At 40.9% G+C, this 26,295-nt stretch overlaps 1 long non-coding RNA gene across 3 annotated transcripts in view; it reads left to right on the top strand.

The window, feature by feature from the left end:
- Positions 1-24,284, top strand: part of LOC143695176 (uncharacterized) — a 287,719-nt gene extending 263,435 nt beyond the window's left edge. For 2 of the 3 annotated variants that reach the window (XR_013184161.1, XR_013184159.1), the window contains exons 2-3: positions 14,117-14,200; positions 22,596-24,284. This is a non-coding gene — a long non-coding RNA (uncharacterized LOC143695176). Of the gene's footprint in view, positions 1-14,116; positions 14,201-15,833; positions 15,970-17,667; positions 17,761-19,161; positions 20,086-22,595 lie in introns of all 3 variants that reach the window. The other variant, XR_013184160.1, reaches the window with a different exon arrangement.
- The last annotated feature ends 2,011 nt before the right edge of the window (positions 24,285-26,295 follow it).

The raw sequence follows: 26,295 nt of genomic DNA, 5'->3' as shown, positions 1-26,295 counted from the left end.
TGGATGGTTTTATTTTTTTTTTACCTTTCTTACTGGAATGTGTTTGTGGTCACAGACAACTAATGAAGAGAACAAAGGAGAGACAATGTTGTAAAATCATTAGAAAAGGTAGGCACTGTTCAAACAAATGCATTTTGCTATTAAAGTGCCATTTTCAGTCTTATTTGCAGCCCCTACTGTTCCTTACACTGGCTCTTCACTGGGGACAAAAAATTCATTAAATGGCTCTTCATTTTGCAATATCAATATGTTTTAAGTCAAATTGTGCATTCTTTGCTGTTAATTCTCTTTTAAACACAAAGGACCATCAGAAAGTTTAGCTGCAGGGGGGCTACAGGCAAGAAGGAAGATACAAACATCCCTCTTATGAGAAATAATAATAATAATGAATTCTTTTAAAGTTTAAAGGAAAATAGTGGCTTTTTTTGCACCAAGACTGTAAGACCTGTTCATTGATCTTTTCAAAGAAGCAACAACAATAAGGAGAAATGAGAATGAAAGGAAATGAAAGCAAGGGAATAAAAGCCGTGAGGAGTTGGGGTAGGTGGAAGCAACAATCCAGAATCTGACAGAATATGTGGATATTGATGAAGCCTGGGATGCAACATAGATGTGATCCCAGGGAAAGGCCTGGCTGTATTACCTGACTTGACTATTAACTTTGCTTAACCACCAAGGATTTTTATTGAGAAATCCTTTTTTATCTTTATCTTTTTTGTTGGTTTTATTTTTTTTTTTAAATTCAAAACACTGCTCACCTCATTTGTCAGACTGCTCACAGCTCATACAGATTTCTGGGTGGATTTGTTCTGTGAGGGAGAAGTCTTAGCTGAAATGGGACCCTGAATATTTTGCAGAAAGCCAACCTTTCACCAGGATCATGGTGGAAGGGAGACAGATGTGCTGCCCCTATGGAGCACAGAAGTTTTGTGATAGAGGTTTGTGGTTTGAATCAAATTGAGCAACTAATGATTTGTGCTATGAATGTGTCTGCTGGAATGTTTTAATCTGCAAGTGACAAGTGGTTCTCCGGACAATCAGTGTAAGGGGGCAGAGCACCCACAGCACAAGTGTCTAAATAAAAATTTCAGCAATACCCATGGCAAGAAAGACAGGGAGAACCTAGTGAAGAGGTTTTCACACATTATGCAATTTAAATAAAAATTATATTTGTTTGTGTTTAGGCAGAAGGAAAAGGAGAAGGGTCACTGAAAAGTTCAGTTTGCTGTCTTTCCATTGAAAACAGACCCAATCTGGAATATTTAACCTAAAAATCACATCTGAACAGATTTTTTACATTTGATGCACACTTGGTAAATTCCAGGTGCCTGATTACACCTGGTCCCCTAGTAGGGTGCAGAGCAGGGCATCTCATCCTGGACAAAATGTTTGCCCAAGTTCAGAAAGCAAAGCTGTTCTGTGTGGTTTTGGTGCAGGACAGGCATCAATTCCTGTCTGCCATGATGAGTAGAATGATGAGTAGAATGATGAGTAGAAACACTGTTCTGGCTGCTGGTTGAAGGAAGGGAGCAGTGCTGAGGTGAATCCACTTCCCAGCCATCTCCTGCTGAGGTTCCATAACCTCATTTGGAGGGGAGATTTCCCTGACAGTGCCAGGACTCTGAACAGCACAGGAAGTTGAGCATGGGGAAGGTGCAGCACCGTGGTTTGATGGTTGTGGGGTCCCCAGCAGAGAGAAGCAGCAAAGGCTGACACCCTGAGCTGTGTCTGTTGCTGGGGAGGGGATGCCAGCACTGTCCATGGTTGCTTCCAGGAGGAGTGGAAGCTGTGGAGATGTCCAGCAGATGTGTGCAGGAGCCAGCCCTGTTGTCATATGACTGGGGGTTTAGGCTCCTGTTGGGCACAGACCAAAGTAAGTCCTGGAACAAGACAGATGATGAACTTGGGCTCTAAAATTCTCTGTGCTCCTCTGCCATTTTGGCCAGTGATCCTGTACCATATGTCAAGTGGGCTGCAAATTCCCATAAAGCAGCAGTTTGCTACACTAGACCCATAACAAGGGAGGTTGTAAAAGGAATAAATGGCAAGTGGAAGGTGGAAATCATGCCAAATGTACAGCACAGGCTTATTAACAGCAGCACAGCAGCCAAAGGGAGGCAGGAGTTGCATATGGGAGTAGGACTGTGCATGGGGAAAATGGAGAGTGGCAGCACTGCCAAAGGGTTTTTCTTCTCTTTTTGCCACTTCTGAAACACTTCAGACATTCTGGGGGTTTTGGAATGAGAGCTTTGTCTTTGTTTTTGGAACTGTGTTTTTGTATTTCTGTATAGAAGGCAAATCTGTTATTTTGCTCCTTTTCTTTACTGAATCCTTGCTCTGCTAAACCACTTTAGGTGTTGTGTGGATATAAGCTGCAATCATAAAATCATCAGATCATAGAATGGTTTGGGTTGGAAGGGACCTTCAAAATCATCCAGTTCCAGCCCAGTCTGCAGATCTGAGCCTGGAAGGGCCAAAACAAGGAGCCCTCTTAACATGACCTCTTCCTACTGTAGGAGAAACAGTCCCAGGCATCTTCAGCAAGGCCCAGAAATGTTGATTTTTATAATGGGAATTTACTATAAATTACAGTGGTCCCATAGGCTAAGTACAGTTTATTGAAAGCTTTTAAACTCAGTGAATGCCATTTTGTCTAAATCACAAAGTCTTTAGGGAGCAGATCAGTTTAAAAAAAAAATTCATTTGTAAATTTAGAAATGTTTTTACTATAACTTCAGCAATACATTTCAAATGGTCATTTCAAACTCACTTGCTGTTTTTATTTCTAAGTAAAACCAGGATGCAATATTTCAGCTTGTCTGAAATAAAACAGTAATTTGTATCAATTTCATGTTAACAACTTCATTTCCCAGGAATAATTTAATCATTGGTGGGGAGGGGAGGCTGCTTTTCAAATCCGAACTGAGCCCACGGTTTTCAGTGTTGGAACTTCTGTCAGAACAGAAATTCATTTTGATAGATTTGGAAAGTTATTGGGGTTGGCTTCCATGTTTAGACTATGCATTTTTCCATTTGTCAACATTTCTTGAAAAAGACTGGATTTGTGGCAAAATTATGATTGAGGACATTACTGAATTTCTCTGGAGAATTTAAGACTTCAGTGTATAAGGAGTGTAATAACTGACATGATGCAGCAGTAGCCAACAACAGCAAAACACAAAACAAACAAACAGGGAAAAAAAAAGAAAAAAGAAAAAGAGAAGATAAACCAAAGAGCACTTGCTGATTAAATTTAATCCTCTCTGGTCATAACTTGTTAGCCTTTCTCCTGCTGAGTAATATTTGATTGATTTTACTGAGGCACTTTAAAAGTACAGTTCAGTTCACTGATACTGCTGGTTGAATTTCCTCAAACAACACACTCTTATTTTAGTCTCATTTTACTGATGGTTTTCTGTCTCACACCAGCACTAAAGAAGGAGCTGTGTGTAATCTTAAGTGTTTACACATTACTGGACCTAAAGACATAACTTCCTACCTACCTGTACCATACAGAATAGCAAACCTGAGTAGTTTAGACAAAATCCATGAAAAAGAAAGAATAGATCAGAGAAATCACAACAGGGGCTGAAAGAAAAAGGGGACAGAAAAATCCATTACAAATGAAAATAATAAAGTCTCTTAAATTTTGAGGAAAAAATAGAGGCTTGTTTTGTACAAAGATAGTGAGATGTGTTCATTGATCTTTTTAAGAGTCAAGAAGAAATTGGCCAGCAGCTGAATAAAAGAAAATGAAGTTCCCTTAATACAATCCATGGAAAGACAACTCAGGTAAATTGATCAGTGCAGCACAGATAATTTCTAACCTTTCCCTTCTTTGGAGAAGATGTTTGGCGTTTTGTTCTGATTTTTTTCTTCCCTCCCAAAGAGTATAAAAAGCACACAGCACCAATTTCAAGTGGGTTTTGGATGGCTTTTCTAGCAATAACTGGAGAATTTCTGGAACTAAGCATGGTAATGGCTTTTCTTCCATCTCCTTCCTCCATCACACCCTTGTTGCCCTGAAAAATACTGATACATTGAGAAAGTTTGAGGGCTTATTTTTTTTCCACTTTTTTAAGTCTCAATCACTTCCTTCTCTGCCTCCTCCTTCAAAGAGATTTTTGAACATTTGGCAATTAAAAAACAGAGTTATTACTCTGATACAAGGGAAACCTCATATTAACTGAAGTGCAGGGAGAGCCCAAAGGCCAAAAGATGTTCAGTCCTTGCCAGCCCCTGCTCCAAGCCTGGCCCTTTACCTTGGACAGTAAATCTGCCTGTAGAAGTGGCAGAGCTTTCATTTGCATTCTTTGTTTTAGCTAAATGTCAGATGTCATTGCAGGAGAGTGTTTGAGGCCTGAAACTGCTGCTGCACAGCTGCAGCATCCTTCATCCAGAGGAATTTTATGCTGCAAATAGGCTGAAGGCCCCAGCTTCCCTCCTTTTTAAAACTAAATATTCCCAGCTCCCAGAAATGTGAATAAGAAACAAACTTGTTTATGGTAAAATAAACCTACAAACTCCAGCTATTTGGAGATTTTCTTTTCCAACTCTGAAAAGATCTCTGAAAATCAAATGCATGAAAGCCAAACTCGGCACTTGGGATTTGGGAGCTTCCCACAGCATCAAGTGCAAATCTAAAGCTATTCTAATTTTGCTTACTGGGATAAAATGCTGCTATTTGCATGTTAGCCACAAATTAACAATTAGAGTGTGGCAGTTAATGAAAGAAAAGAAGCAATGCAGCACCTTTGTGAGTAGGCTGTAACCCATGTTTATAGAGAGAGCTTTGTAGAGTACCCCTGGGTTCTGTAAACGAAATGGGCCTTTGCATATGCTGCATAATTGTCAAAACATGAGGCTTTGTAGTCACATCCCCAAAATACAATCCATCTTATAAAGCTGCATCACATAACCAGCAGCATAATAATTTCCTTCTCCATGAGCAAGTTGCTCCTCACCCTTGAGGCAGTGCTAATTCAGGTCAGGTATGAAGTTATGTGAAGGTCAGTGTGGGAAAGATCAAACCACACCTGTCTAGATCACACCAGCTCTGCTAATGAAAAGGTAGATTCCCTGCCTGGCTTGCACACAGGAATACTTACTAAGATCTAACACAGAATGGGAAAATGTTCCACTGAATGATTGGGCACTAAACTCTGCAGAAAAGTCCTCGAAATAAATCGTTATCACAAATATTTTAATACAGACATCTCTCTGACACAGCTTTCACGGCATGCAAATATTTAAGCTCATGCTTAAGCTGGTTCTGATGTCCCATTGCTGGACCTGCAGAGGCCATTAGTGATTCAGAACAGGATATTATCCACTGACAGATAATCATTGTCTGTTCAGAAACTTCTCCTTTTACGCTGCAGCTGGTGTCTATCAGCTGTGCTAGAGTGGTGCAGGGAGATTTGGACAGTGTACAGGGGGTTTTTAAGAGGAAGTTAAGAGTAAATATCAGCAATCACCATTTGAGTAAAATCAGCAACAAGCCAAGACTTTCCTTGCTCCTGTATAGGAAAGGATGAATCAATTTCCCTGTCCTTTATTACTTAAGTTACCCCTGCAGCTAATCGTTCATGAATCTTGAAATTTTGATCCTAGAATATGTTCTGAATGCTTGCCTAGATAGTTATTTAAGTTTTTCATATCACTAAACATAAATTCTAGAAAAGCAAATGGATTAATTAAAGGAAGTGTTAAATGAGATATTTATAATTTTCATTCAGATGAAATCATCCTGACTTACACCATATCACATCACACAGACTTCTTGATGTGTCTGTAAGGGACACACAAATAAAGAGATTCATTTCTTCACAAACCCAGTGAACTTCAAATTTTACAAGGTTGTGTGAAGTCAGAGTCACGGGGGATTTTGGGAGCCAAGATCACACGGAAGATGTTTTATTACATGATGGGAAAACTGGGAAAAACTGAACTTTCAACCTTTTTTGTGAAAGCATATGAATACAAAAATCAAGCTGATATACAAAAGCAACTAATCATCAAGAAAGACAATTGTTAGTGACTTGTGAAAGAAATCACCAACAGATAAGAAACAATTGGAAAATATTACTGGTTTTCTGCATCTACTGCATTTAAGTCTGGAAAGCAATTTTACTCAGTGAGCTTTATGAGACAATCAGGGATGTTAAACAAGAAGGAAATCAGGTCTTCACCTCTGTTGGTTTTTAGGAAGAAAGGAAAGAGTATGTTGGTTAACACTGGCAGACCTTTTCTGCATAGCACAATAAATAAAGATTTATGTAATGGTGCCATCAGTGACAAGCACCTGGAGAAGCCAGAACCAGGGGATAAAAATGAATCTGTGGCCTCTTGGAACTTTTTTTCCCTTCAAGATGCCTCTGCCAAAATAGTTCCATTTACATCTGAGTACCTTGCCAAAGCCAAGAAATTATCAAGGCCTTTCTGGAAGTAAATTTTATGCGTACTGTGGGTAAATGAACAGATGAAGATAATGCTGAGGGATGGGCACTAATGATGGAAAAGGTCTTCTAAGCCCTGCAAAAGTGAAAGATTTTTCTTTCCTGATCACTTGCTCGAGCCATGCCATCAGACACATCTCCAGCCAGAAAATAACTTTTTTTTTTAGCTCCTGATTTTGACCTGAGTGTAAAATATTCTGCACCAGTCTACTTGCTAATACTGCCACAGATTGATTTTTACTTCCCTGTTTCCCCACAGTTCCTGGCAGCCTTTCCCCTGCCTTTCCCCTTCCTGGTTAAGGAGATGGGAGTTCTGGACTGCTTCTCAGATAAATTGCTGTAGATTCATCATTCTCCATCTCTGTCCTGAAGAAGCAGCCTCACATGTGATGTTAATCTTAAAACCATATTCTGTATAATAAAATTCCTTGTGAAAGCTCTCCCTACATCATTATATGTTAGAATGACAATATTAATCATCCATTGGCATTTGCACACCTACAGCATCATTCCCAAAATCCTCTGAATTTTTTTTTTTAATGTGAAACCTGCAAGGTTTAATGAAGCTTTTAATGGACTGCATCAAACACCACTCACAGCCCCCTCCCAATTCATGAAATGGGTATATAGTCCTTGTTGGAAGAAACACCCTTTTGTTTGGCAACAGGTGAAATTCCTTAGTGGTATTTCCAACTATCTCTGATTTCTGTCACTTAGAAACAGAAGTACTGCATCCAGGAGTGTCTTTTTTTTTTTTTTTTTTTTGTAATAAGCACAAAATAATCTAAACCCATCCAAAAATCTTAATCCATTTTGGTACCCAGGCACAGTTCCTGCAGAGCCCAGCACTCTGGCAGATATTTAAAGATGGAGAAGTGTAGGTAGACTTGTGTTAGTCACGTAGAATGAGGAGTCAAACTACAGTAAGAAGATTATAAACTGAGTTTATTTTCATTCTTTTTCCTTTTTTCAATGTCTGCCACAAATGTACTACTTTTGACAGAATGTTGGTTATTTTGCCATTTTTTTCTCCTCGTCTGTTTAATAGAAAAATCCAATTATTATGTAAAGAGAGCCTTGCTATAATTGTCACAAACAAGTTAGCATAACAATGAGGAGCAACAACTTTCTGAAGTCAAAGAAAGCACTGTTTTATGACTGTCTCGGAGGTGTGATTGATATAGAATGTTTTGAAGGAATATTTTCAACATTTCTTCTTCATTTTACAGCTGCTCCCTCAGATCATCCTAGCTGAAGCATGTTTGCAAAGGAAAGTTGCTTTGGAAGAGGGAACTTTTCCACAAATTCATTTTCTTTTCTTTAAAGAAAGGGGAAAAAAAAAAAATCCCAACCGAGCCTACAAAAGCCATTATTTAAACAGCCTCCTTTTTAAAATGTTTCCGGCAGATGTTTATGCAGAGAATGTGCTGGAGCTCCTTCAGTAAGACACAGAAGTGACATTTCTTGAGGGTTTTAGCTGGAGAATTTGTCTTTCACATCATGTCTTTAAACATCTGCAAAAGGCAACAGAATCTTTATTATCCTGCTAACTTGAAGAAAGGCGCAATGCTGAGTCCTGAGTCCTTAAAAGATGGTTTTTAATGGGACTGACAGATGAGAAATATCCAGCTCTAATGTTTTCCTTCAGTAGAAATTCACCCCTTGACCTTATGGCTCCAGAGTATGGCTGCTGCCTTCTGAGAAAGAACATTTCCTTCCATTCAGATGTGCTTTCCATGGTTTTGTTGTTTTGTTTTTCCATATTGCTCAGTTATCTGCTTTAGGGGAAGGTTTCAACATCAGGATTCAAGCAAAAATAAGAATATAAATATTGCAAGAGCACTTGTGCTAGGTCTGCTTTATGGCACTTGTGCTTCCAACCCTCTTTTAATTTCCTCAGCTGGATATTTTTCTTCTTCATCACAAAAATCAAAGCTGCCTTTTCTTTTAAATGGATTTTGAAGGAGTGGTATAATTCAGCTTTCCTATCCTTTGGCTTTAGTTTTGTTTATTTGCAGAAAATACAGACTGGGGCCATTGCTCAGGGCTGCCCAGGTTGGCCCTTCTACCCTACAAAATAACCTTTGTAAGAAGAATCCAATCTATCTTTTGGTTTCCTGGTTTGCTTCAGATTCAGGTTGGAGGGGGGCAAGGTTTGATGGTTGGATTTTGTATTTGGCTTCTATTGTATTTCAGTTGTTGAAGCTTTTTTCCCTCCTCCTTCTCTTGCTCTTTCTTTTTCTTTTTTTTTCCCCTTTTTTTTTTTCCTCCCTGAAGGGTTTTCTCTGGGAAAACTTTTCTGGGCTTCCATCCAGCCAGTGTCACAATTCACAGCTGTACTGTTTGATTCAAGTGCTTCAAGCTGCCAGTGAGGTAGAGCCAAATGAGATTAAGGGGTTTTTTTATTAAAGCAAGCGCCCACATGTGCTGCTACGGCCGAGGCTACGTCAGGCGTTCCAACAGGAACCCCAATTCCTGCAGACCTTTGGTTCTCAAGCATAAAATATTTATGCCAGGCTGAAACCTGACCTAGATATACTCATCTGGGAGGAGCTTTGCAAAGGAATGGTTTGGCTTTTATTAAATTGCATCTTCCAGGAAGGAAAATGTACTGATTTCTGGATAAGCAGCTAAAATAAAGTAATAAAAATAGAGATTTAGCTATGTATTTTTAAAACAGAAACAAGCATAAACTAAGCAGATCTTTTAAATGATGGATTTAAAGGGAAGGCAGCAAGAGATTTATCTATTAGCTCTGTTCTCTGGCACATGATGGATTTGAACCCTCCATGCTGGTCAAACTGGGACACTTCCAGCACTGCCCGTCCTGTTCTGCCCACTCCACCCCAAATGTCTCCTCTGGGGCACAGCCACAATGCCCAGACATTTATTTTACTTTTTCTGTTGGGATAAACCATGCAGAGTTAGTGATGAGAAACTAAATACCACTGTTACTTTTATTGTGGGTGTGAGCCAAATTCTGAACCCACATCTTCAGAGGGAAATGCATTTTTAAGCTCCCTTTCCTTTTGAAAAGCACCAAAATTAAACCAGTTCTTTTAATACTGATTCTTATCTTTTGTGTCAACATTTCTGGAGATAAATGAATTGATATTTTAAACACAGGCATACATGTGTCAATGGAAAACATGATGTGCTGTAGTAGAGCTGATCAAAAATGTTTAAAAATAAAATAAGGAAGAAAATTAGAAGCTTTAAAGAAAAAAAAAAAACAAAAAAAACAACACCACTCTAATAATTTTTTTCCGTAACTTTGAGCCAGCTATAAAGTGGATCAGAAGGTTTTGAAGGTTATTGACATTGCAAACTTTGGAATTCTCAGACAGAAGTGGCTTTTTGCAATATTAGATCACCTTTTTTTTCTGTCCATTTTGCCCCACTGCGTTACTGAGCATTTTGTAGAATCACAGAATAATACATGGCCACTCCCCCTTGTCCTGTCCCTCCATCCCTCGTCCCCAGTCCCTCTCCAGCTCTCCTGGAGCCCCTTCAGGCACTGCAAGGGGCTCTAAGATGTCTCTGGAGCCTTCTCCTCTCCAGGTGAGCACCCCCAGCTGTCCCAGCCTGGCTCCAGAGCAGAGGGGCTCCAGCCCTGGAGCATCCCTGTGTTCTCCTCTGGACTTGCTCCAGCAGATCCAAGTTCTCTTCCTCAGAGCTGCTCCCCACCCATCCTCTTCCCAGCCTGTGTTTGGGATTATCCTGACCCACATGCAGGGATATCCACATCCCCATCTCTGCTGCTCACAAAACCCCAGCTGTGTTAGAGACTGAAGTGCTGAGAGATTGCTGAAGTCTACAAGACTCTGAAATCAAAGGCAGCAACATTAATATTCTGTGCAAATGTGAAGAAGCCATGAAAGCTTTGTTTGTTGCTAAAGAAACCAACTAAATCAAACAAGTTGAAGAAAACAAAGACTTGTATAATTGTTTTAATTAAAACTGCCACTTATTCCAGAAAAAAAAAAAAATGCCGCATAGTCGTGCTCTCCAAACATTTCTTGCTTAGACTTGCATGCTCAAAATCTGTGTATAATAAGTGAAATAAAACATTGCCAGCCATTTTCCAGTCCTGTTCAACACAAAAGCTCCAAAACAAATTGCAAGAAACCCATGCAAAACTTTGTGATGTTTACTTCAGATTTTATCCCAGAGGAATTTATGGAACTTGCCATTCCACTGCGAAAGCATGTTATCTCAAATGAAACTCAACGCTCCCTGAATCTTCAAAGAGCATCATGGCAGTTGGCCATCAAACTCACTGTGACTTTAGACATTCAAAAACAGCATTAATGCCAGGATCTGGCTGCCCTGTGTGGTTATTTTGGGTTTGGGCCCTCCGTGCATTCAGCCTCTGGTAAAAGCCATGAGACTGCTTTGCCTTTCACAAGCTGCTTGTCCCCTTCACCTTGCCACTCCACAAGGTTATTTTGGCACCTCAAAATAAGTCAGATACACAAGGAATCCTGGTAGTTTCTCAGCTCCTGCAACCAAGCCCCTGTTTTTTTAATGCAAAGTATGAGAGATATAAATACGTCTTAATTTTAATTGAAGGAGAATGTCTGACCTTTCTACAAAATAGTGTCACTTGAGGTTCCTGTGTTTCTTCTTTAAAATGTTCATTAGGCTTCAAAGCATGCAAGTTCAGCTTAAATTTGAAATATTTTGCCTTCCTCAAGTACAGAGCTGCTTCCATTGCAGAATTTGGTCCCACATTTCACTGTTGGTGTATGAACCCAGCATGTTGTCACTGTGTGGCAAAGGGACTGTTATAAAATCTGAACCACACTTGCCTTCCCCTCTCAAATAATCTGTTCAGATACTGCAGTTTAGCTTGAACCTGCCTTTTATCTCCATTTCTCAGCACTCTGGGAGCTCTTTGTCTCCACCAATACTTAAATTTGTGTACAGGAGTGTTGGGAACCATTTTTTGTATATATCAATTTGTTATGTCATTTCAAAGATCTTATTTTTTTCTATGCTTCCTAAACATTTTTAAACTTGAGAGAAAAGAGGTGACTATTAGAAACATCTTACAGGAAGCCATAATTTATCATCAAAATACTTGCAAATTTCTTCTAACCATGTTACGTTGAGTTTTCTGGAGACTGCAAAGAAGATTATAGTAAAAAGATTTTTTGTCTTTTCTTTCTTTTTTTTTCCCAGTGGCTGGATGACTGAAATAATTTCAAGTCTGGTTTTTTTTTTTTTTGTTTTTTTTTTTTTTTACTAGAACCTGATCACCACCTGTTTGAGTGAAGAGACTGAGGACTGTTTGAAAGTAATGCCTTTGGCAACACATACACTTTGCTCAGTCTCTCTCACATCTTCATTTTATCATATAAAAGGCTTTTCCAAGTGGTGCCTGAGAACAGTAAAGACCTCATTAGGAGCTGAAAACTGTTGGGGATTTCAATGTTGATAATGAAAATCTTATTTATGGAATTGCTGAATACGCACATAAAGTCTAAAAAGCAATAGCCTAATAGATGAAATAATAGTCCAAGGGAAAAGGAGTAATGTAATCACATCATTCCTATTTTCTAATGGCCATTTCCTTGCATAGTCATGTTGAAAGAGAGCCAGGGAACTGTAAGGTGCAATTGTTTCTGGCATCTTCCAGGCTGTTTTCAGGACTCACATAAGTTTCCTGTCCAGTTAATATTTTGGTAGTATGCAAAAGGTGTAATCTGTCAGAGGTTGCTGAAGATCTGGAAGCATTCTTCTGCCTTTAGGCTCAGGTAAGAAAAGGTGTGAACCCCTACCAGAGAAGGAAGAAAAAAAGTATGGATGAGGAAACTCCCATCATATTCTAAAACTGAGCTGTAAATACATGGTAATTAAATATATGGTAAATACAGCTTTTTGTGACTAAACCCATCAGATGCATGCAAAGCCAGGACATGTTTACCAGGGAAATGTGTGTTGTGAGGGAATAATGGCTCTACAGTTTCCTAACTCTACTTCATTGCATGCATTTATTCCACTGAAATCAGTAATCATGTCAGAACGGAGCTAGTTAAATATGATGGGAAATAAGGGCCTTTAATACAAGCCTCTCTGCTTGTCTGTCCTTTCATATGGCACCTCCTAACACAGTGTCTGAGTGCAGAGTTTTTCACCCTCATCTGATTTAAAACTTGAAATGGATGTGGTGGAGACCTCTGGTCCAGAGCAAACTGCCCGAGATGAATCAGCTGCTCAGATTGGCCTCACAGAAATGATAATGGGGTTCTGTGTTCACAGCCGAGTTATTGAAACTGCCTGATTTGCTCCTTGGACATTAATGGGCCGAGTGCTCTGTCTCAGAGCCCTTGCAAAGCTGGATCAGGGCAGAGCAGCCCTGGAGCCCCTCGGAGCCTTCCCAGATCCCACCTCAAAGTGCTGGATCTCGGATCAATGCTTTGGGTTTGATCTCCCCTCCTCCAGGAGGCTGGGGTGGCTCACATGCCAGGGGCACACATGCTGCTGCTGGTGCATCTTGAGGGAGGAGGATTGAGCACTTCTTAGGAGGCAGCTTTTCATCAGCGAGTGCAGACTTGGGTGAATTGGAAAGATTTCTCTGGACTACAGCAATTTTGCTGAAATTCCTGAGAAGCGGCATTATCAGGCAAGGACACTTTTAATTCAATAAAGATAGAATGCTTCAGCTGACTTTCCTTTGAGTCTATTGTGAACTCTAACGTCCTATTGTGCACACCTTGAAGCCATTAAGGCAAAATGAAGAATTCAAATAGGATCAAGATTAAGTGTTTTCTACTGTCCCAAACAAAGCATAGTTCAATTAAAGTACCTTTGATGATCACTACACTGCAGCAATTTCATTTTTGAGATATAGTTCATCATTTAGATTAATACTCCTGCTTGAAAGAAAAGCAAATTTTGGCATGCTGATGTTTCCTGCAGACCCAGCAGCCCATGAGAGGGATTGGAAAATTCAGACTGAGAGCATCTCTCTTCCCTTTCCCCAAGTCCTCTCTTTGATGCAGGACCATGGCAGGAGGGAGAGGAGGGAGAAAGATAAGAATTGGGTTTATCATCTGTAAATAGAGACAGCCCTTCACACTCACTTCCTTGGGAAGTCCTGGAGCACCAGGGGAAAGAGGAACAAAATAAATCTGAGAGAGGCTGGGAAAGTTCTGTACATTTCAGGAATGTTCAGAAGCAAAGTTGACTCTGGCAGTCCAAGTTCTTGAGAAAGACTCCATCAATTAGTTCCTCAAGTTTGATTCTGTCCTGTATCTACCAGCTGGAAAGTTTGTTGGGCAATAAGCATAAGTGGGTTGTAGAATATAAATCATTGCCCCTGACATCCAGGGAAAGCATCACTTGTTTTATACTGACATGGTTGTTGTTACTGCAGATTGCTCGTGCAGAATCTTGGGCAGGATCAGCAGCTTGGTTCAGGCCTAGATTTTTAGATTATGGGAGTTAGAAGCTGAAAGAAATTGTTAGGAAGTTTAGCAAAGGAAGGATTTCATCACACTTTGACCTAAAATGGAATTAAACTGTCCACTGCTAAGGGACCCAGTAGCAAACCTGCCAACATTACTCAAAAATATTTTAAAAATTGTTTTATATGGACTGTGCTACATTGGATTTCTTCCTGCTTTATTTGTTTGGGTTTTTTTTCCCCATAGGTGAAGAGGATGTGGAAAATAGACCATACATGGAAATCTGTGAATCCTATGCTGGCATCTGCATGAAGGATAATTTTCTGGGAGGTGGGCAAATAGGTCATTGCTGGTGTTGATTAAAAACAGTCTTATGGTTAAAAAAAAATATAACAAAAAGCCTGTCCTCTAAACCAACAAGCAAGTGACACCCAAGCCAGGAAGCTCAAAATCAACAAAATAAACCTTATTCCAAAAGCTGGATTTGGTTTTTAATTGACTGATTTCCTACCAATAAGAGGACATTTCAGGCTGGTGGGCCTGATGAGAGGTCCTTGAAAGCCCAAACTGAACAAGCATGTGAAATATTTAAGGCCACATTTTTATATTTATTAAAAACAGCCTAAATAATTAAACTAGTTGATTCACTAGTGGCTTTCAGGCTCATGCCCAGAGTGAAAGGTCATGACCTGACATACCAGGGCCCCACTTGGTACTGATGATTGACAGGAAAAGGAAATAAGTTGATATCTTTCACGTGGGAATCACAGCTTGTAGCAACTATGAGCAAGTGGGCTATTTGGACTTTGTGGGAAAACTTAATTGTGTTATTATTCAAAATCTTCGTTCCCAAAGTTGGTTCAATGGTGATTTATTTACTTATGTGATAAAACAGCTGTGTACTGTAATAAAATACAGGTCACTTGCTGATGTTTAATGCACAAAAGTGAAGATATGTTTGGTTTCTTTTGCTTTGAACTTACAATCAAGCTAGGCTGCAGGGATGACTTTGAATTATTAGGAATTTTCTGTTAGTGTATTGGAAATATTCAATGTTCTCATCATAGTATATATTTTTCAGTGCTTGGTTAAGGAGGAAGGCACCATACACTGAAATATGAGTGCCTCTCCACCATATGCTTTCATTATTTCTTTATAATGATAAAAAGGGGCTGCATTCAGTGCCAGACAATGTCATGGCCCCAGAGATTTCAGTGGCCTGCAGAAGAAAGGAGAAAAAAGCATTTATGATATGAATGAGGATTTGAAATGGCTTTTTAAAAAAAGGCCTAAGATCCACTTTCACCCTAAATTCTGAAATCACTTGAAAGATGTCTAGATGCAGGGCTTGAAGAATAGCAACTTTCCACCAGGCTCTGTTTTATATGCAGGATGGCTGCCATCTTCACCAGGCTTTGTTAGGAGGTCAGATAATTGTACCAAGCAATAGGTCACAGCCTAACTTCACTTACTGTGTGATTTGTTCTAGCAGTGAGCCCCGTCCTCTTGATCCAGAGGGCATTTTCTGTGCCCCAGCCATTTACAAGTCAGCCAAGGGATGCACTCTGGTTTATCACTCTGAGCTCAGCTCAGTGGGTTTTGTGAGAGCTGCCCTGTCTTTGTGCCTTTCTGCTCCTTCCCCAAAGTGCGGGCATGACATGAGCTGGGCCAGGCTGCAGGTCCATGCCACACTCCAGGGATTTTGTGGCCTTTTCCAGAAATTCCATGCACTGCCAGCTCCTGCAGTCCTGTGTCTGGGCTGCTGGATGATAACAGTCCATTAAAAGTCCCATAAAGTCAAAAGCAGTTTTACCCATGAACAGGCCCTGGTGGGGGAGGTTTGCACGTTTCAGCTCAGTGTGACACCACAGTTTGGGTGATAAAGCAGACAGTGCTGGCATTTCCCTCAGAATATCTCCACTTCTTTTCTGAGCCTTTTCCTCATATCTTATTCTTGATTCAGAGCAAAGCAGCTCTGCTTGGGAAGCTTTGGAAACTCTGCCACTTGAACCACAATCACCAGGAGAATTTTAAGCCTTAAAATAATCTGATTCTACCACCAGTTACACAGTAAATCAAGATAAAAGTTGCTTCACAGAGTAAGTAAGAGCTGGTGGCATTTCTTTTTCATTTTTTTGATGTTTTTCCTTCATATTTAACATCTGGCAATAGTGCACGATATTTTACCAACAGCACAGACATCAGATCCTGCCACAGGAGTTCAGGTCTGTGATAAGTAAATCATCATCACTGGCTGAGCAAGGAAATCAAGAAAAATGGATCCAGGGGCAAAAACATGCTCAAAATTGAAAACCTTTCTGCAACAATACCAACCTACTTCCTCTGAACATTTGAGCAGAAGGGGGAGGTACTCACCTCTCTCAGTACTTTATGTACAGCCTTGTCCTGAAAGGAAAGGGCTATTCTCAACCCAAATCCAGCCAATTTCTAGAATTTATTCCCTTACAAAATGGAGATAGAACAAACTGGAGAGCAGCTATCACCAGAGCTGTCGATGAAGCAGCAGCTGCAGATATGTGGAAACTTGTCCCCTGTGTTAGAGGCCACAGTGTGACCTTGCATGGCCCGTGAAAGTGTTTAAAAACCACGATGACACTGGGTTCTGACTGACTGTGTCTAGATTCAGCCTGAACATCAAGAGGAGAAGGGCTCTGTGTCCCGTGCCAATTCTCTGATCTTTCCACTGCTCTCCTCCTCCCCACCTCCAGGCTCTGTGTCTCAGCAGCTCCCTGAAGTGAGCACCATGACATGAATCTGGAAGGGAAGAAGCCCACAACTCTTCAGAAAAGAGCAGTTATTCTTAGCTTTGTTTTGCTGATGTTTTTCTTTCTTTTCCCCCCTTTCTTTTTTTTTTTTTTTAAAGAAAACAGAAAGCCTGCCAAAATTTGGGCTCTTTGATGTGCTCTGGAAAGAAAAACAATGCTATCTATCCAAGTCCTCTAAAAGGAACAAAAATATGTCATTTTCAGGCAGGAATTACTTGAGAAGAACAATCAATACATTTCACAATTAAAGATGGTCAAAAGTTTTTTTTCGTATTTTTCTGGAAATTGTTTATTAAGGGAATTTCTGAGACATTTGCCTGTTTCATTTAAACCTTCTTTGGGAAGATTTCCTGAATTACAAGGTAGGTAAGGGAGGAAAGTCAGGAGGAGGAAGAAAGAGGAATTCACTGGTATTTGCTGTAGAATATTCAATAATCCAATAATACCCTGGGGGGAATATGCAAGACCCCATCCAAGCTTTTGTTCTGTTCCTTTGGATTGAGTAGGTGAACCTGCCTCATCCATTTTATTCATCCCACTTTGGGGTGACAAAACAGTTAGGTCATAAAAGCAGGATCTGTTCTGTACTGTTTGCTTGTTGATTCAGCTCTCATTGGACATTTTGCTTTATAAAACTCTTCAGCTGTAAATGAGACACTGACTGCATTGTCTCATATTTAGGAAATTTGCTTTAGATGGAAGCATCCCAGATTGGAATCTTTGGCCAGTAAATGTAGGGAAGCTTTTGAAGCTGCAGTCTTGGAAGTCATAACCTAATAACTAAACTTCTGTTTGCCCTCTATTTTTAAGTTTTCTCCTCCATCACCCCAGCAAATTTTGAAAGAGCTGATTCATGCAATGAGAATTTTTGACATTTTTATTAAGTCCAGGCATTTAATAAAGACATTCTTTCTTCAATGTGATTAAATTGAGGTAGAGAAGCACTTGTGCTATTTCTCTCTTCTTATTGAAGTCTTTAACAGATTTCCTTTTTTTTCCTTCCTGTGACAGGGCCTGTTACATCATTTCCATAATCTGCTCTCACTTTCCACTGCAATGGCTGCATGGGAAATGCATTTGCTTCTACAACTGAGCTTTAAAGAGGTTTCTATCTATGTCTACTATTTCTGGTCCAGTATTTTCAAAAAAAAAAGAAGAGAAAAGAGAAAAAAAGAGCAGAAGTTAGACATAGACTGCAAAGGACAGGGACTCTTGCTTGGGTTTGGCATGAAGGTGTTTGTTCTCTCATTGCCTGTGCTGCACTTGCTCCATGGATTGGGCTGGTTTACTTGGAAAGATCAGGGAAATCTAAAATGGATTGGAAGAGAGCTTAAAGATCATCTCTCATTGCAAGCCATGGATTGGAAGATCACTCCCTACCTCAAGTTCAGACTACTCAACTCTGAGAAATATAACAAAGCCTGGCTTTCAGAGGAAACATGTTGTGTATTTCTTGAAGGTTTCTTAGTTTGACTTTGGATATGCAAAAATTTGAGACTTCTACAATATCTAATCACCCCGTGAAAGTCCAGGCCAGGATTTCAGACTTTGAGGATAGCAAGCAAATGCCTTAAATTAGAGGTTTCAATTAGAGAATATTAAATTCTCTTCTGTAACAAGAGATGTTTTAGGAGAAATGGGAATAGCCAGGTGGGAGTAATTGGTTTTGGAAGAGCCGAATGTGGGAGCTCTGCCCAGCACTTTCTTTTATTACAGCTGTTTTCCTTCTACAGCTCAGGAAAACTCATATTCATGCACAGCCTTACACTTCACTGGGATTCCCTGACTTGGAGACTGTCAGCACTGGCTTATTATACAAGCTCTTTGTTTTATCCTACACAATACATCTCGCCATACACAATTTGGCCTCTTAACCTGCCGTGAAATATTTCAAGGGCTTGTTGCTGGAAGGCCTCGCCTCTCCTGGCTGTGATTTGTGCATTTTCCTGACAGCTTCTAACGACTCGTGGTGGGTTGCAGCACAATGAACTCATGCTGCAGAACAGCACACTGAAAAAGATCTTTCAAATTATTGTTCCGGTGCAAAAGGTGCCCAATCACCTTCCACCTGCGGATTAGCTGGTTGCTATAGGAACACACTGTAGCTTTTCAGTGCTGTGCTGCTGTAGTGCCCAGATTACTGACTCTGACAAACACAATGGGGGGAAAGAATCGCGGGTTATTAGTGCTGCTGCTGATGATGTGGTGTTATAAACCCAGGGTGGCACGGAGAGGATGAATAGAGCAGGAGCCTTGGAACGCCAAGGACGGGAGGAGGAGAGGGAGCAGAGTGGAGTGGAGCTAAAGTCATCGCCACGGAAATGTTCTCTTTGATCTCCTTCTCCCCTCTGAATAGGTATTTTCATAATGTGATGCCAAATGCAAGCAATGCTGTAACTGATGGCAGAGCCACTGGTCATGTCTTTATCTTAGTAGGGGGCTGCTCCTCCTCTCTTCCCTTTTCTTCCAGTGAGTGCTGAAATCTGAACCTTTTCATTCCTGCAGGATTAACTCTGACCAAGGTCAGAGCAGCAAGTCGCCAATATTCATCATGAGTGAGTCAGGCCTCCTGCCTCCCTGGGAAATATCACCTGGAACATCCACCTACACACAGGACTTTACTGGGGAATTTTGCAGCGTCAGAAATGGGGAGTGAGCAGCTGAGATCAGGCCTCTGTCTACTTTGGTGGCCATGACTGAGGCTCAGGAGTTTGTGCTGCTGAGCACCCTCCTGCAGAGCGAGCTGCCTGTGTGTTTCATAGGGGAGAAATAACTGCTTGCAGCTCTGATTTGTAGATGGTCTGAAAATTCCCAGGAATAGCTCTGCTACCACTTGTTCTTGGGCAGGGTGAAGCGAAGGAATAAAATATATACTTGTCCATTGCCTGTGTGCCTTGAGCAAAACAAGCTGTGTTTAGTCACAAGTTCACCAGATGGTACTCTGGGGGTTATTGCTGTTATATTACATTACTGCAATATATTAGACAAGGCACAGTGATTCATTCCCTCTCCTCAGTGCTTTTGGAGGCTGTTTCCCTCCCCATGGAAGCTCAGCTGACCCTGCTGCTCGTGACCCTTGGGACCCCTGTGGGCTCCTGTGGAAGCACCAAACACCCCAGCACCAGAGGCAGCACCAAACCTTGCACGAGGCCTGGCTTGCACTCTGAGAAGTGGCTCCACTTTCTGATTTGACCCGGCTGATGTGGGACATCATTTTTTTTTCAGCCCTGGCTGCCTTCTCCCTCCCTCCCTGCTCCCACTCTGCTTGTTTTCTCTTCTCACTGGGGCCTCCCCGACCTTGCAATTGGACCCATGTGACCCTCCAAGCAGGGAAATGGCCTTGCTCAACCCCTTGTTTGCAAAATGGACTGAAATACGGAGTTTGCACTGTACTTTAGAGCACAAGGACTATCAAAACACCACAGAGAGGTATTGTTTTCCTCCACTTCTGTTCCTCTGTAGGCTGAAACCCTCAGTCCAGTGAATTATGTGCTGGCTGACACCTAAGAACCCATCCTGGGCTGGTGCCACATGTGCACGCAGGGCATAGGTGCTGCTGTTGGTCAGCTGGACAGCCCCTGGGACCATCTGCCACCCCTCTCTGGCCTCCCTGTCTCACCATTATGTTCACTGACCAGCTGCTTTTCCTCATTGCCCTTGACAAAGCTCCCCAGCCACAGCCACCCCTTGCTGTGAGAGGAGACAAAGAAATGCCACAGCCCCTTGCTCTCCCAATGGCCTTGAGCTTCTGATCCCAGTTTCCCTCTGCTCCCCAGCACTGCCCTCGTGGTGCCAGGACACTGACTTGAGCATCCCCAGTGCTCTCCCCTAGTCACAAGCTCAGGATCAAAATTTACTTCAGTTTTGCCTGAGGCATCTGAAAGAGTGATGGAAGAGGTTGGGTGGAGCAGAATTTCACTGCAGGTGTTACTGTAATTTCAGGCAACTTGAAAACTGCAAATTGGGCCCTCTGTCCCGTAGATTATGCTTTTCATTTTATGATCCTCTGGAGGAAAATGAATTTCCTAGGCTAGGCTCCTGTCTGCAAATTTAGAGGGACAGAACACACGCTGCCTCTTCAGTTTTAAGTGGCTTTAAACGGGGACATAGAAAGGAAATTGAGAGGGACACCTAACCAGGGAAGTATGGCAACCTAGCTCCAATGAAACGATGGGAAAACCTTCCAGCACCATCCTCATAGGTATGCATGACCTTAGCAGAGCTCAGGAGTGCTGTGGGAACAGCAGTGCAACACTCCTGTTATGCCTTATTTTTTTATCAACAATGTTCTCCTCCACTTTGACGTCAGCCTCGAGATTGCTGGCTGTGATGCTCTGCACCTTTCATATTTTCTTTCCAGTCATAATATTGCTTCAGTCGTAACCTCAGCACTTTGAGGAATAATTGTCCCTGACAAGGGGGTGAATCACTGGCAGAGAGTTGATAAGCATTACATACAGATGACAGAAGTCAGGACATATCGGATTACTGCTGTGAATATAATAAAAGAAAGCCTAAACACTTTGGCAGCTCAAAGACAAGCCATTTCATAACTCTCTAGTGGGGCTATTATCTTCCATTTACTGCCACTGATAACCAGGTTGCAACTGTCTCCCTAGGATCTAGTTACAATTCACTTAACACTTAGAGGACCAGACATATTGGAGGACACTCAGATGAGGATAATTTCTTAAAGATCATTTATTTTTAAATTTTTTATCTTCCTTGCTTCCCCTCTTTATAGTGCGATAAGAACCTAAATCAGGAAGCTTTGAACTTCTTAGGGGAAAGGAGAGTTCATGGTCATCTTCCCTTTAATCTTTCACTCCTGAGTTTCTTTTGAAGCCAGTTGCTCATCTCCAGCTGGATAAGTGACAAGCAGGTTTCCACCTCTGCTACTCCTGTCACCCATGCACACAGACCTAAAATCTCCTTCTGATACTGACTCCATTAGGTTTGCACGTGGGTGTTGTGTTTTCATTTTTGCAGCCAGGAAGGGGCACCTGAGCTTACAAATCAGTGGGTGTTGGTGTGTATCAGTAACAGATAATTCACAGCAGTGCCAATTACAATCCCCACTGGTGGAGTCTGGATACAGATGATATTTATATGCACTGTGTGAGATTTTGTTTCTAAACCTCACTGCCTAAGAGGAGTTTAACACTTCATGCTCCTAGATGTCAAAGTTCTCTTTTTTTAGGCTAAAGAGAAAAAGAATTATTTGGCTGTGGCAGAAATCTGGTAAATCAGCAGTGACTCTCCTTACTAGCCAGCACACCAGTGAGAAATATTTTTTAATCTTAGGAATTAACTCTTCTGTGTGAAGGGAAACTCTCTATTCTGCAAAACTTTGCTCCTGTATCCATACCATGATCAGCAAAGGTAAGCTCTGCTCAGCTTTCAGCGCCTGAGGTGTTTGCAGATGCAGGCCAAAAGTTGATTCACCCTTTTTCAGGCTGAAGACTGAAGCCTTTTTTTGTGAGCTTGGCCACATAAATCCACTCCAGGCTACCAGAGCCCCCTTCCCAGCCACTGGGGGAGGAGTATCTTTGCCAAAGGTGGATCAGGAGGATGGGAGGACAAAAGCTGAGTCTATTGGCAGCTCAGAGGCTGTGCATGCATAAATGAACCCCTTATCCCATGCACAAGTGTTCTCCTTACATTCCCATCACTGGAAGCTCTGCAAAGAAGCCTCTCTATGTGTGTCTGAAGGGCCAGATTTCGTGATCTAGAAACTAAAACATCCTTCTGTTACTTACTGCTTTAACCCACAGTGCAAAGCTTTACATCTCAGATGGTCAAAAAAAGGTCCTTACTGCTTTATGTAAACCACCACAAATTTTGGAGAGAAGTTTTACCAGGCTTTCTTAAACTACAAACAATAAGCAATGCTTAATTGCTTTTCCTTATGATTTGCATCTCTGCTTGATTTTTCACAGCACAAGTGCTCTTCTGCTACAAGGAACCTGTAAAGAGCAACAGCAATTAAGGAGGGAGGAAAGAAGTTGAAACAGTAATTCCAAGTGGTTTTCTCCTCAGGACTTCTGGATCTCACCACTGACTTTCCAGCAGCCAGGCCAAGGCAGGTGAATCCCTCTCTGCCCTGATTTATCCATCTATGACATAAACATGGTCAGCTTTACCTGCTCCACAACTTTGGCACATGGTGCACCCAAGAAATATCTGTAAATTGCTGTAAGATTCTGAGACCAAGGGAAGGCTGGAAGTGCCAAGTGTTGTTGTTATTATTGTATTAACAATGTTGGCTGTTTTCACTGTTCATATGGTAGCCTGGCTGGAATTGGGCAGGAAGCCCAATAATACCAACAACCAACAAGAAACTAAAATAAAATGTTTTACTTAATGAGAGCCTCTGTTTAATCAGAAGCCTGTGTAATTATGTCACAGAGGGCTAAGGATCTAATGTTTTCCTAATACATTTGCTTTTAAAGGGACGATTAACCCAGCATATTTCAAGATGATAAGCTGCTTCTTTGTTCAGTTCCAGTTATTTTTATTTTTTTTCTGCATTCCCTGGTGAGTCCAGAGAGAACCTGAGAGTCAGAGGATTTTTCTTAATTGCACCATAACTATCTTGTATGTCTGATGCTGGAGTATTTTCTAAAGACACAGGTTATTAGTCCTGGGTTGGATGGGTTTGCAAGAGAATTCAGATGCTGAATTTATTCTGGTTTGGCTCCTCTGAGGCATGGCATACATTACAGAAAGCCCTCAGTATTCCTGCCTAAAACAGTCAATATTCTTAGCAAGCAACTCTTGATCAGGAAGAAGGAATAAAATTATACCTTACCTTGAAACAAGTAAATCTTGGCTTAAGTATTAAAGATTGGGTTTGGCTTACTTTTAAATGTTATGTTTCTGCACATATTTAGCAAGATCTGTGCACATGTCTGTCCTTTTGAGGTCAGTTGTTTTCATATGTTTTGGGGAGAATAACTAACAAAAAAGCTCTTCATTTCCTAAGGACCACTGTCTTAGGAGATGATAAACATCAGTCCTGGAATCTCAACATGTTGAGATTCCAGGAAACATATTTATGCTGCATGAGATGGAGGAAAGGTCTCTGTCATGTACGTGAGGTTCTCTGATTTTCCTCTCTGTTAATAGGTTGGATGAAACACATTGTGTGTGTTATCCACACCTTAGAGATGTTTGATCAGTTCTGTTCTCAAAGATCTGACTGTAAAAGGTCTCATGGGTCCTCTGGGGAATTTATCCCAGTTTTTTTGCCAGGAAGGACATTTGCTAATATCCAAGCAGGCTCTTCCAGGGCAAGTTCTGGTTTGCCACAGGAAGGATGGAAAACTCCCCATTGGCTTCCCCTTTCTTCTGTAAGTAGCCACAAACATCAACCCTGTGTTTATGGTGTGGTGACATTTACTGGGTCTTTGTTCAAACTCTTTCACACTGTGGTTTGGGTTTGTGTTTAGGTGTGAAAATGGTGAGGATGGGGCACCTTTTTCATGTAGTGTAGTAGTCCTACATATTCCTTGATTTCTGAAAATTACTTTAAAAAGGAAAGAAAATGGAAGCAAAAGAAATGTACCTCCTTTTATATCAGCTATTGGCCACACGGGACTTTGGTAGGAAGGAAAGAGTTAATAATATTATGATCAGGTCAGCAACTTTGAAAGGCTCTTCCACTTTGAAAACCATTTTCTTAATTATTTTAAGTTAACACTTAAATGCATAGAAAAAAATCAGGTGTAATCTGAAACCCCAGACTTGGGGACAGGACTGGATTGAGATAACATTAAAGATTTTATTGCTGTTACATTATAAATTATTTCTATTATGATGGCCCTATGGGTATTACATTCTGTCAGTTCGCTTTCACTGTTACATCACTTAATGTTATTAACACACTTTAGGGTATAACATTACAGTTTTATTGTGGAAATCTTAAACACTTACATCCAAAGTACTGAATGAAGTTATTATCCTAGCTGACCAGATCTGGTCTATTATCATTTTATCACTCATAAAAACCTGTGATTCAATTTGATTTAACACTTGAGGAAAAATCATGGCTCATATATGCTTAAACGTAGTTGCAATATTAATACAAAGCAACACATGGATGACTTCATTTTATTAAAGTTGAGGTAGCCCTGGGAACTGCATTTATGATTTTATGCCACATGAGAAATTTGATCTGACCTGTTGCCATTTGTGATTCTCCAGTAAACTGATAAGGTTTTCTACCAGTATATTAAAGAATTGTGAACGTTTTACCTTTCTTACTGCATTCATTAGACACTCAGAAACCATAAATTTATCATAATGCCCTAACCACAGAAAAAGGTGCTCTCCCTGTCTTGGAGTCCTACCTTGTAGACTGGAAAAATGTTGCACTTGGGAAGGCAAACTGAGATTAATATTAGAGCAAAATGAGCCCCTTATTTCTGTGCTTAGACTGTAAACACTTTTCTGTGCAAGACAACTCTGTTGTCCTCTGTGTAGTCCAACAAAGCTCTTTAACCCTTGCACAACGTTTGGAGGGAGAAGTTGATCCACTGAAGTCACTGGTTAGCATTGTGCAGACACTTGAACATCGATTTTGGTTTGTTGGCTTTGTTTGCTGCCACTGCCTGAAATATTTAATATCTTGCTTAGGTTATCTGTTACGTCCTTTGAGGAGAAGACCCAAGAACTGTGTGTGAAATTTAAAATGCCAAAATGAAACGTTTCACATGTTCCACTCCAGGGGAAGGGAGCAGACAAGGCTGTGCCAGCGTGGAAGAGCACAGTGCTGAATGACCTTAGCAAGGAGTTCTGCTCCTGCAGCCCAGTTCCCAGCAGAGCCACAGGAAGGGGTTTGCAGATCCAGGGGTTCACTGGTGCAGTGACACTCCCAGGGCAGGAGGGTGGATGCGCTGAACCCACCAGCCCCGCTCTGTGCCATGCGCACAAAATCACCCTGGCAACAGAGCTGACAGCTTGGAAACAGCAGCTGCTGCTTAATGAAAAACATTAGAAAAATAACTCATTCTACATCTCTGTCCTCTGTCTGCATTCTCCTATTTATCACCAAAAAAAAAAAAATAGTGTTCTGTAACCCCCACCCAGAACTTTAAAAAGCCTCAAGGTGTGAGGATCAGACACACAGGTGTGCAGGCAAAGAGGTGAGTTTCAAAAGCCAAAAAAAAAAAGTGACTGTATAATTCCAACACACATATTTTTCTTCTTAAGCCACAACTAAATTGCTTGCCACTGAGCAAGTGGGCCTGTATGCATCTTGTGGGAGCAGTGGGAATGTGCAATTATTTATTCTTGCATCAAACATGCAACAAACAAGCAGCAATGTGGCCAAATGTGTGCTAAATTCCAAATCAGCATTTTTTTGTTATTGCTGCTTGAAGTATCTCTGTTTCTGCTCAGAGCTGGGCTCACTGGAAAGAAGTAGCCCAACAAAAGCAAACAACTGATTAAATCTTCCCCTTTTTATTTTTTAATAAAAACAAATACCAATTTCTTTTTTTTTTTTTTTTCTGTTGGAAATGTTCTGGAAAAGTCCAGTAAAGACAACTGTAAGGCAGCTTCCCTGGGTAAGACCAAACCAAAGTAATGCTACATCACCATGTGAAATAACAAATTAGGTGGAGAGACATTAACTAG

The sequence above is a fragment of the Agelaius phoeniceus genome, chromosome 13, assembly GCF_051311805.1.
Source record: "Agelaius phoeniceus isolate bAgePho1 chromosome 13, bAgePho1.hap1, whole genome shotgun sequence".
Taxonomy (NCBI): domain Eukaryota; kingdom Metazoa; phylum Chordata; class Aves; order Passeriformes; family Icteridae; genus Agelaius; species Agelaius phoeniceus.
The sequence above is the reverse complement of the archived record's forward strand: the minus strand, read 5'-3'. Positions and strand labels throughout refer to the sequence as shown.